The following is a 12,450-nucleotide window of genomic DNA, read 5'->3' as shown; positions in this document are numbered from 1 at the left end:
AGGATGTTACAGGCAATTGTTTTATGTCCAGCATTGACTCGTTCCTCATTCTGCATTGTACAGCTTTTCTCCAGCATTCGCCTCAATGATCTATATCTTTTCTGCTCCACTGCACGTTCTACACCTGACTGAGAACTGTAAATTGAGTTTAAAAAAAAAAATCAAAATTCATCCAGTACAACTAAAGAGTGCTGATTTTGCACGTAGAAATATTCAGTTCCTTTTCTTTGCAATTCAAGTTGCCATTCTGGTGTACCTGTTCCCATCCCAAATAAAGTCTGTCAGCAGTGGCTCAGTTGGAAGAACCCTGGGTCCTGGCTTCCAGTCTCACTCCAGGCTTACCCTCCTGCGCAGGACTGAGAGTGCCGCACTGTTAGAAGTGCTGTCTTCCAGATGAAACATTGAATTGTGGTTCCCTTCTTCCTTCCTGGTTGGAGGTAAAAGATCCCATGGCATTATTCCAGAGCATGGGATTTCTCCTGGTGAGCTGGCTGATATCCTTCATAAAACATTACCAAACAAAGATTATCTGGCACCAGCTTTATTGTTGTTGGCTCGCACACCTCTCTTTACAGCGTGTACAATACTTAATTAGCTATAACGCACTTTGGGATGTTGCAACAGACCATGGAAGGCACTATATAAATGCTAGTCTTTCTTTTGAAATTGATTGACAAGAAGTGCCAATCACTGGGAGCACGAACGCTATTGATTTCATTTCTTGACCTGCACCCCTGAGCTTTATTTCTGTCAGGGGTTCCTGTTCGTAGATACAATTTCAATGTGAGTCATTGTTCTGTGTCACTCTGTGCCAGAAGCACAAAGTCATTGAAGCTACAACTGTTGACATTTTCTTTTCACTGTAACGAACAGCTTCTGCTGCATTATTTGTGTGGATTCCACCAGTTTCCTTAATCTTTATCTTCCTGAGCTCCAAACATGACATCTTACAAATTTCTTTTTCTACACTGGGTGAAGATAAAATTTGGCACTCTCACTCTGTTTCCACCTCATCTGCACCCCAGACCTCCAAAGCTCTTTATTCCTTCAGCTCTCACATTCAAATCTCTCCATGGCCTTGCCCATCCCTGCCCCTGTAAAATCCTTCAGCCCAACAACTTTCTGAGAATTCTGCGTTTCTTCAACTCTGACCTCTTGTGCATTCCCCCACTTCCTTCACCCCACCATTGGTGGCCATGTCCAGAAATCACCTCCCTTGTCCCGGTGTCCGTTTATGTGTGGCAATGCTCCTGTGAAACTGCCAAGGGTGCAATATAAAAGCAAGTTGTTGTTGTAGCTTTTTCTTTTCTCCGGCAACCATCCCCATCCTCCATGATAGGGGAGCCCAACATGTCAATGCAAAAAGACAAGCCTGAAGCATTTGCAATCATATTCAGCCAGAAGTGCCATGTGAATGATCCATCTCAGCCTCCTCCTAAGGGCTCCACTGACACTGAGGCAAGTCTTCAGCCAACTGGATTCACTCCATGTGATAACCAGAAACAGCTGAAGGCGCTGAATACTACAAAGGCTATGGGCCCTGATAAGACTGTGGTACTGAAGACTTGTGTTCCACGCCCTAAAGCTGTTCCAGTACAGGTACAACACTGGCATCTACACGGACATGTGGAAAATTGCCCAGGTATGTCCTGTCCATGATCTGACCAGTTACTGCCACATCAGTCTACTCTCAATTTTTAACAAAGTGACGGAAGGTGTCGTCAACAGTGCTAATCAAGCGGCACTTAAATAGCAATAACCTGCTCAGTGCTGCTCAGTTTGGGTTCATGCCAGGGCCACTCAGCTCCAGTCTTGGTCTACAGATGGACAAAAGAGCTGAACTCACAGAGGTGAGGTGAGAGTGACCGCCCTTGACATCAGGGTAGCAATTGACCAGATGTGGCATCAAGGAGCCCTAGTAAAACTGAAGTCAATGGGAATCAGAGGAAAACTTTCCAATGGTTGGAGCCATACTTAGCAAAAAGGAAGGTTGTGGTTGTTGGAGACCAATCATCACAGCCCCAGGAAATTGCTGCAGGAGTTCCTAAGGTTGGTGTCCTAGGCCCAACCATCTTCATCAATGATGTTCCCTCTAACATAAGATCAGAAGTAGAGATCTTCATTGGTGCTTGCGCAGTGTTCAGTACCATTTGTGACACATCAGATTGTGAACAGTCCATGCCCACAAGTGGTAGTATTCCTATGCATCTTCACCCATGCTCTGTTGAGCCTGTCCACCATCTACAAGGCACAATTCAGAAGTGTGATGGAAAACTCTCCATTTCCCTAGATGAGTACGGCTCCAACTACACTCAAGAAGTTCAATCACACTCAGGACAAAGCAGCCTGTTTGATTGGCACCCCATCCATCAACTTAAACATTTACTCTGTCCACCACAGTAGCAGCAGTGTGTACCATCTATAAGATACACTGCAGCAACTCGCAAGGCTCCTTCGAAAGCACCTTCCAAATCAGCAATCTCTACCACCTAGAAGGACAGGGCAGCAGACACATGGGAACACCACCACCTGCAAGTCCCAAGCTCACCATCCTGACTTGGACTGCATTACCATTCCTTCACTGTCACTGGGTCAAAATCTTAGAACTCCCTCCCTAACAGTACTGTGGGTGTACCTGCAGCACATGGAGTGCAGCAGTTCAAGAAGGCAGCTCACCACCACCTTCTCAAGGACCATTAGGTATGGGCAATTAGGGATGGGCAATAAATGTTTGCTTTACCTGTGACACTCCCATCCCTTGGAAAAATAAAACCAAAAGTCAACAGGCCTTTTAAACCCAAACTTTACATCATCTACTTCTTAATCTATCCTTCTCATTTCATGGTCTTATCAATCTTGGTTTGTGCCCTGTACTGTGGACTTTTCCCCCTATCCAGCTTTGTCGATTAAAATTAATCTCACAAAGAGTTGATATAGTTTCTGTAGCGTATAATGGACATGTGCGAGCAATTCCAAGCTGGCAATTTTCAGTACCATTTACTGCTATTTATAACTACCCCTTAAAGCCCAAAGTGGAACAGTACCTTGACATCACTTTCATGCATTGGCTTTTCTACCTCCCATGGCATTGCTCACCTTCAATCAGGGGTATGTTGTTTTATGCTATGCAACTGAGGTATATCATCAGGCTCACTAATGCATTAAGACTGAATTCTTCAAATTGTATTTATATTACAGATCATTGCATGAGCATCTGTGATATTCTTGGCCTTGAATTCCACTCTGGACCTGCATATGCATGTAAATATGAAGGCTTCGGTTGCAATGAGAAGTGCATTCAAATATGTAATTTAACCTCTTACCTGTTTAAGAGGCCATTACACACATGAAGTTGAGCTGGGATCCAGCTTACAGTTATATGGGAAGTAGAACTAGGAAGTGTCAGGAGGAAAAATAAAGCAATGTTGAGGTATACCAAGGTGCGGAGCAGAGATTCCCAAACTGTGGGTCGTGACCCGGACAATATTTTGGGGTCACGAGCTCCAAGGCAACAATGGTGGGCATGGAGCTCGGACTGAGTTCCAACAGCTGCGAGGCCCCCTTTTAAACGTGTTGTTTGTTTTCCGTGTAGCCTCATCATGCGTTCCCTGAGGCCCGATTGCTGCTACAGCCACAGCCTGTAAAGACTGCTTTTCTCAGCAGTTTCACTACGCCCCACTTCCCCCGCTTGAACAGTTCTCAATCCTCCCCACCAGCCCAACAGCTCTCTAATCCCTCCTGCCGAATTTTCACCCTGGGGTCACACGAAGTCTGAGACTTTAAAATGGGGTCACAGCAGGGCAAAGTTTGGGAAGCATTGGCGTAGGGGGTAAGTGTGGGCAAGATTCTGGGAATGGGCCTTCTCACTGCCAATCCTAGGTAGAGTTACAACCCGAGGTTGCCCTATATGCAGAGGGTGGGAATCCCCGATTTGTCACAACGCCAAAGGCTCCGCTTTATGCCCTGGGTGGTGTCTCGCTGGTGGCACTCACACTTCGTAAAGATTGTGCCCACAGGCCACATTCCACGCACTTGGGAATAACACTTGGGCACAGAGCTGGGTGAGGTGTCACACTGCCAAAGGTGCTGCTTTTTTAGATAGAGATGCTGAGCCTGAGTCTCACGTCTGCCTTCTAGGGTGAATGCGGTGAGAGCGGTGTGTGTGAGAGGATTCCGCAGGTGGTCTGAGGAGTCTAGCAGGCTTGTACTCTTGGTGTCCTGGCCACCATTAAAGGGAAAGGAAAACTCCATCAGCCGCCCACAGCAGATCTTTCTCCCAGTGTGAAGCTGCAGCATTGGATATGAACTGCTGCCAGCAACAGCAATAAGAACAGACTCAGCGAATGGGATTAGGAGTGAGTTCTGAGCATCAAGCAAAGCAAAAAGCTGCCTTCTGCAACAGATAACTCAATCACCTCAGGGGATTAAAACAAAACTGTGCAAATTTGCATACTGAACATGCAGCTGCATTCTAAGTTTTTTTTTAATTCATTCATGGGCTTATGGGCATCGCTGGCTAGGCCAGCATTTATTGCCCATCCCTATTCGCTCTTCAGAAGGTGATGCTGTCAGGGAGGGAGTTCTAGGATTTCGACCCAGCAACAGTGAAGGAATGACGATGACAGAAGTATTTAGATGAGCACTTGAAATGCATACAGGGCTATGGGCCAAGTGCTGGAAAATGGAATGAGAATAGATAGGAGCTTGATGGCACGGACACGATGTACCTCATGACTTTAAAATGCTTCACAGTTCCTGCTAATTTTTGTGCTGATGCATCACAAAAGACGTGACAGTGTAACAGCTGGGTACCAGCCAGCACTGTTCCCATGTAGACACTTAATGACCTAATGCTAAATCTTTTTGCGCACGCATTTAGCTGACTGAATTAATGTCTGGAGTGACACCAAGCATGTTAAGGATCCATAAAGGGGCGGTACAGGTAGCAAAAGCAGCCTTATCATGGGTCAGGGATGTGGTTTTTTTTAAACCTAATGAATAACACCGAAGATGAAATCTATTTTAGTGGATGGAAAATCATAGCTTGCGGCTGAGCAATATCGCCCCCCACCCCCACCACCCCAAACCCCCAAAGTCACACGGGGAGACGTTGGCATAGTGGTATTGTCGCTGGACTAGTAATCCAGAGACCCAGGGTAATGTTCTGGGGGACACGAGTTTGAATCCCACCACGGCAGATGGTGGAATCTGAATTCAATAAAAATCTGGAATTAAAAGTCCAACAATGACTATGAAACCATTGATGATTGTTGTAAAAACCCATCTGGTTCACTAATGTCCTTTCAGGAAGGAAACATGTCCTTACCTGGTCTGACCTACATGTGACTCCAGACCCACAGCAATGTGGTTGACTCTGTAAATGGCCTAGCAAGCTACTCAGTTGTAACAAACTGCTACAAAGACACCAAAAAAGGAATGAAACTGGACGGACCACCCGGCATCGACCTAGGCACCGGAAACAATGACAACGACAATCGCAGCCCTGTCGACCCTGCAAAGTCCCGCTTACTAACATCTGGGGGCTAGTGCCAAAATTTTGAGAGCTGTCTCACAGATTAGTCAAGTAACAGCCTGACATAGTCATCCTTACAGAATCATATCTTACAGATAATGTCCCGGACACCACCATCGCCATCCCTGGTATGTCCTGTCCCACCAGCAAGACAGACCCAGCAGAGGTGACGGCATAGTGGTATACGGTTGGGAGGGAGTTTCCCTGGGAGTCCTCAAAATCGACTCCGGACCCCATGAAGTCTCATGCTATCAGGTCAAACATGGGCAAGGAAACCTCCTGCTGATTACCACATACCGCCCTCCCTCAGCTGATGAATCAATGTTCCTCCATGTTGGACATCACGTGGAGGAAGCACTGAGGGTGGCAAGGGTGCAGAATGTACTCTAAGTGGGGGACTTCAATGTCCATCACCAAGAGTGGCTCAGTAGCACCACTACTGACCGAGCTGGCAGAGTCCTAAAGGACTTAGCTGCTAGACTGTGTCTGCGGCAGGTGGTGAGGAAACCAACAAGAGGGAAAAACATACTTGGCCTCATCCTCACCAACCTGCCTGCCGCAGATGCATCTGTCCATGACATATCGGTAAGAGTGACGATCGCACAGCCATTATGGAGACAAAGTCCCGCCTTCACACTGAGAATACCTTCCATCGTGTTGTGTGGTACTACCACCATGCTAAATGGGATGGATTTCGAACAGATCTAGCAACTCAAGACTGGGCGTCCATGAGGTGCTGTGGGCCATCAGCAGAATTGTACTCGAACACAATCTGTAACCTCATGGCCTGGCATATCCCCTAGTCTACCATTACCATCAAGCCAGGGGGGTCAACCGAGATTCAATGAAGAGTGCAGGAGGGCATGCCAGGAGCAGCACCAGGCATACCTAAAAATATGAGTTGTCAACCTGGTGAAGCTATGAAACCAGATTAATTGCATGCCAAACAGCATAAGCAGCAAGTGATAGACAGAGCTAAATGATCCCACAACCAACGGATCAGATCTAAGCTCTGCAGTCCTGCCACATCCAGTCGTCAACGGTGGTGAACAATTAAACAACTGACTGGAGGAGGAGGCTCCACAAATAACCCCATCCTAAAATGATGGAGGAGCCCAGCACAGCACTACAAAAGGTAAGGCTGAAGCATTCGCAACAATCTTCAGCCAGAAGTGCCGAGTGGATGATCCATCTCAGCCTCCTCCGGAGGTCCCCAGCATCACAGATGCCAGTCTTCAGCCAATTTGATTCACTCCACATGATATCAAGAAACGGCTGAAGACACTGAATACTGCAAAAGCTATGGGCCCTGACAATATTCTGGCAATAGCACTGAAGACTTGTGCTCCAAAATTTGCCACACCCCTAGCCAAGCGGTTCCAGTGCAGCCACAACACTGGCATCTACCCGGCTATATGGAATATTGCTCAGGTATGTCCTGTACACAAAAAGCAGGACAAATCCAACCCGGCCAATTATCGCCCCATCAGTCGGCTCTCCATCATCAGTTAAGTAATCGAAGGGGTTATCAACAGTGCTATCAAGCAGCACTTGCTTAGCAATAGCCTGCTCACTGATGCCCAGTTTGGGTTCCACCAGAGCCACTCAGCTCCTGACCTCATTACAGCCTTGGTTCAAACATGGACAAAAGAGCTGAGGTGGGAGTGACTGCCCTTGACATCAAGGCAGTATTTGACCCAGTGTGGCATCAAGGAGCCCGAGCAAAACTGGAGTCAATGGGAATCAGGGGGAAAACTCTCCGCTGGTTGGAGTCATACCTAACACAAAGGAAGATGGTTGTGGCTGTTGGAGGTCAGTCACCTCAGCTCCAGGACATCAATGGTGGAGTTCCTCAGGGCAGTGTCCTCAGCCCAACCATCTTCAGCTGCTTCATCAATGACCTTCCTTCCATCATAAGGTCAGAAGTGTGGATGTTCGCTGATGATTGCACAATGTTCAGCACCATTCGCGACTCCTCAGATACTGATGCAGTCCATGTCCAAATCCAGCAAGACCTGGACAATATCCAGGCTTGGGCTGAGAAGTGGCAAGTAACATTCACACCAAACAAGTGTTAGGCAATGACCATCTCCAACAAGAGAGAATCCAACCATTGCCTCTTGATGTTCAATAGCATTACCATCACTGAACCTCCCATTATTAACATCCTGAGGGTCACCGTTGACCAGAAACTGAACTGGACTAGCCATATAAATACTGTGGCCACAAGAGTAGGTCAGGGGCTAGGAATCGTGCAATGAGTAACTCACCTCCTGACTCCTCAAAGCCTGTCCACCATCTACAAGGCACAAGTCAGGAATGTGATGGAATATTCCCCACTTGCCGAGATGAGTGCAGCTACAACAACACTGAATAAGCTGGACACTGTCCAGGACAAAGCAGCCCACTTGATTGGCACCACATCCACAAACATTAACTCCCTCCACCACCAACGCACAGTAGCAGCAGTGTGTACCATCTACAAGATGCACTGCAGGAATTCACCAAGGCTGCTTAGACAGCACCTTCCAAACCCACGACTACTACCATCTAGAAGGACAAGGGCAGCAGATAAATGGGAACACCACCACCTGGAAGTTCCCCTCCAAGTCACTCACCATTCTGGCTTGGAAATATATCACCATTCCTTCACTGTTGCTGGGTCAAAATCCTGGAACTCCCTCCCTAACAGCACTGCGGGTGTACCTATACCACACAGACTGCAGTGGTTCAAGAAGGCAGCTCACCACCACCTTCTCAAGGGGCAACTAAGGATGGGCAATAAATGCCGACCCAGCCAACGAAGCCCACATCCCATGAATGAATATTAAAAAAAAAAATCCTGACTTGGAGATCCGTTTCTTCGTCGTGGCTGGGTTAAAATCCGAGAACTCAATGTTGAGCAGCACTTTCACGGGACCCTTCACTCCCCGCCGGGTTGGGGATGGGGGGTCAGGGGCGATTGAGAGCGCACTCGCTGTGGAAGCGCAGGCTCCTTTTTGTCTACATCTCTCAACCCGCTCTGGCTAAAAAGGGCTACTCTGGTCATTGGCTCTATTATGAATTGGAGACGGGATAAGGAAGGTATCATTCAAAGGCACAGCGAGATAGAGTTGCTCCGGCCACCAATGCTGTCTGTACTCACCCAGCGGACCTCAGGCTGTTTCCATGCGAGTTCCTCTGGCTCTTTCTCTGGGAATACCCGTCTTCCCAGCAAAGCGGCCATTCATTTGCTTGCCCCTCGCCCCTAACTAATGTCTGGATTGTCCCTTTGAACCGGAGTGGGCTGAGGGACACGTACCAGGAGCCTTGCACTCCCATCTTTTACATCCATCGGAGAGAGGTTGTACAGAGAGGGGCTGGTTTTAATGAGAGACAGCGCCTTCGACAGCGCTGCACCCCCCACCTCGGTCCTGCACTGTGGTGCCAGCCTCGGTTTGCGTGCCTGAGTCTCCGGAGCTGGGGCTGAAACTGAAACCCTTCTGACTCAAAGGTGACAATGTCAACAAGGGAGGACCGAATGACAAATGAGCATATTGAAAATACGGGAGCACAGAAACAAACAGAACAGCGAGTCCACTTGCAAACCCTCCAGTATGAATTGGAGACGGGATAAGGAAGGTATCATTGAAAGACACAGATAGAGTTGCCAGTGCGGTGTGTCTGTACTCACCCTGCAGATCTCAGGCACAGATGTGTAAACTCTTCCCGGTTACCCCGATCGCAGACCTGAACCAATCTCCTGCTCCCCGCGGGAGTTAGCCTATTTAAGGGGCATTTTAGGATCTCTTGACTCCACCCCGCTCTCAAAAACTATTTCCCTTTTCAGTGACTCAGTCAGACGCTGTCTAAACCCTCCTTCCAAGTTATCAGCTCAACTGCTTGTCAAGGCAAACGGTAGCAGTAAAGCTTGTCCCACAGACTCCAGCTGCTGTTACGGCAAACACACCTAGCCGCACGCCCAGCTCCAAAAAAACAAATCAAATCTATGGTGTAGCTCAGCAATGTACTTCCCCGTCCCTGGGTGCACTTTCTGCTTGGGTGCTGATCATACCTGGCCCTCACCTGGGGTAAATGGGATGGGTATCCTAGGCTGACTGAGAGGGGAAACAGGGCACCCCTTCTGCTGTGGATGAAGGGTGAGAGTGCACGGTGTGATGGCTTCCATAGTCGAATTGCCAGCCAGCACCAAACTTCAAGGCTCGCGGGTGGATGTTACCGGAATGCTACTTGTGACCCTACCTCAACAGGGGTGTGCACCCTTGGAACCCTTTTTGCTGGCTTTTGGCAACTTTTCCACCAAGGTAGCGGCAGATGCTTGGAGGGAATCCCACTCTGGGGGCAAGAGGGGGGAAGCTATACATTCTGTAAAGCCGCTGTTAGCAATTATCTCTGGAATAAGTTTGGAAAATTGGGAATTTTGAAGGTGTGGTCTCAGGAGGGTGGTGAACACATGCAGAAACTCCACCGCTAACATAGTTAGGAGTCCCGAGGAGATTCCAGATTATTGCTGAAAAAAGAGACATGTTGAAGCTTTTTGTCTTGCACTCATCAGGACACGTCACAAGAATACCAATATAAGGGGAAAACAACAATTTATACTGTGTGTGAAGATAGTGCTGATTGGTTGGCAAGTGGACTCTGATTGGTAGTGGCATTGCGATGGAGAATGCACAGTGTTGGTGACTGACAGTTAACTGTCAAGCATTGTTTGTAATTTTAACCAGGCTGCTTGGCTCCTATTGGTCAAAGCATTGCCCTGAAGAATAAGTCAGCGAATGGCTGTCACTTATTTTGTTCAGCTGAAACAGGCACAATGTGTGTACGTGTCCTTTCTGCCTGCAAAGAACTGGGCCCTGTGTGTTAAAATATGGAGCTTCCAGTACATGCAAATGCAAATGCACCACACTGCGAGCCCGAATGACAATCTTAAATTGGTCATCAGCGTAATTCTTAGCACACTGAGGATTATTTAGCAAACACCGTCCAATCGCGAAATAACATCTAGCTCGGGCTTGTTGGGTACGATCTGTACCTTGCCCGCAATGAACTGAGGCTGGGACATGCTGTTTGATACGATCCGACAGTCTTTGGGACGTACAGCCTACACACCTAGAATCACACTGGCACTGAAATTCATATACCACATTACTCATTTGTGTGATAGGCAGAACGTCTTTTTGGCTTGACGGCAGCATCCTGTTAGTGGCGAATGCCACTCGTGTTGCAGCGTGAAACAAATTTGTTGCTCAAATTTTTGCGATACCTTGCCCTTCCAGGGTAATCTGAGGTAGACTGGGCCCTTTTCAGGGCCAAAAGTGACGGCCTTAGGCCCGTTCATGGGCTTGCGTGATATACAGCGTGAAATGATCTGATCAGGGTGGCCATTATCTTGCAGGGGTACCTTTGATGCATCCCATTTTGGCATCAAGCTTGCGTGGTGAGCAAATGGCTCAGGCCCTATTTACAAGGTTGCCAATAAGACCAATGTTATAGCGTGTGGAACTGTAAGAACCCCAACGTGTGTGGGGTCCAGTGAAGGTAGGCTTGTGGTGGAGAAAACCCCGACAGATTTCTCAGCTAGTGCATCAGGGAAGGGGAGTTCATATGACTTCTCCATTTCAAAGGTGAATTTGAGTGCAGGATGGAGTCTATTAAGACATGCAAGGACATTGTTGCATGCAGATGTGGATTTAAATATAGCAAATGTATCATCCATATGGATGTTATCAATGGATAACATCAAAAGCAAATAGGGTTCTGGGATTTCTGAGGAGGAATCTTTGGTGTTGCAGAAAAAAAATATCAGAGTTATAGCTTACCAATCATTTGTTCGCCCAGTCCTGGAGCATGTGGAATCCTTATATAATGAGAAACACAAATAAGATTGAAGTGCTCCAAAGACATGCTGCAAAATTTTAATTTTTAATTCATTTACAGGATATGGATGTCACTGGCTAGGCCAGCATTTATTGCCCATCCCTAATTGCCCTTGTGGTGGTGGTGAGCTGCCTTCTTGAACTGCTGTAGTCCATGTGGTGTAGGTACACCCACAGTGCTGTTAGGAGGGGAGTTCCAAGATTTTGACCCAGTGAAGGAACAGCGATATATTTTGGGATCAATGATGATCATGCACCATGATTCCTGGTGTGTCCCTTCCCTCCTCAAACTGTCCTGCAGCTTGGCACCAGGGAGGTAGCAAATCTTTGACAGTGGCAGGACAGCTTAACAGTGCATTTAATAAAGCTGGCAGGATCTTGGGATTTGTAAATAGAGGCATAACATGCAAAAAAATAGGAGGTTATGCTAAATCTACACAAAACAATAGTTCAGCCCAAGGTTTTTTTTATTCGTTCATGGGACATGGGAATCGCTGGCTGGGCCAGCATTTATTGCCCATCCCTCGTTGCCCTTGAGAAGGTGGTGGTGAGCTGCCTTTTTGAACTACTGCAGTCCATGTGGTGTAGGTACACCTACGGTGCTGTTAGGGAGGGAGTTCCAGGATTTTGACCCAGAAACGGTGAAGGAACAAATATATTTCCAAGTCAGAATGGTGAGTGGCTTGGAGGGGAACTTGCAGGTGATAGTGCATGAATCAGTGTGGGAAATACACCAGTGTCATATCCTTGATCAAAGATTTAGAATGGGAACCACCCCAGCAAAGGAGGGAGGAAAATAGACTGATCATGTTCTATGAAATATGGAATAGACTGGGGAATGGATAGAAACAAATACTTGCTGCCCTCTGGCAATGAACAAGGTGGCCATCTACACAAACTACAAAGACCAGTTGTATCAGCAATCTTTCTTCCCAAAGAAAATCCTGCAATGGAACAAGCTGCCAAAGTAAATAGTGTTGGGAAATAGAAATGGTTTAAGTAAGCTATATTTGTATATGTGGGTGTTAGGAATGAGTT

General features: G+C 47.3%; 1 protein-coding gene across 1 annotated transcript in view; it reads right to left on the bottom strand.

Moving 5' to 3' along the window:
• Positions 1-9,383, bottom strand: part of LOC144682604 (interleukin-5 receptor subunit alpha-like) — a 46,858-nt gene extending 37,475 nt beyond the window's left edge. Inside the window, exon 1 of the mRNA XM_078545092.1 lies at positions 9,207-9,383. The gene's annotated coding sequence lies outside the window, so the exon portion shown is untranslated. The remainder of the gene's footprint in view (positions 1-9,206) is intronic.
• Positions 9,384-12,450: the final 3,067 nt, after the last annotated feature.

Source organism: Cetorhinus maximus, chromosome 7, assembly GCF_964194155.1.
Source record: "Cetorhinus maximus chromosome 7, sCetMax3.hap1.1, whole genome shotgun sequence".
In the NCBI taxonomy this organism is placed as follows: Eukaryota; Metazoa; Chordata; class Chondrichthyes; order Lamniformes; family Cetorhinidae; genus Cetorhinus; species Cetorhinus maximus.
This window is presented reverse-complemented; position numbering and strand designations above follow the sequence as displayed.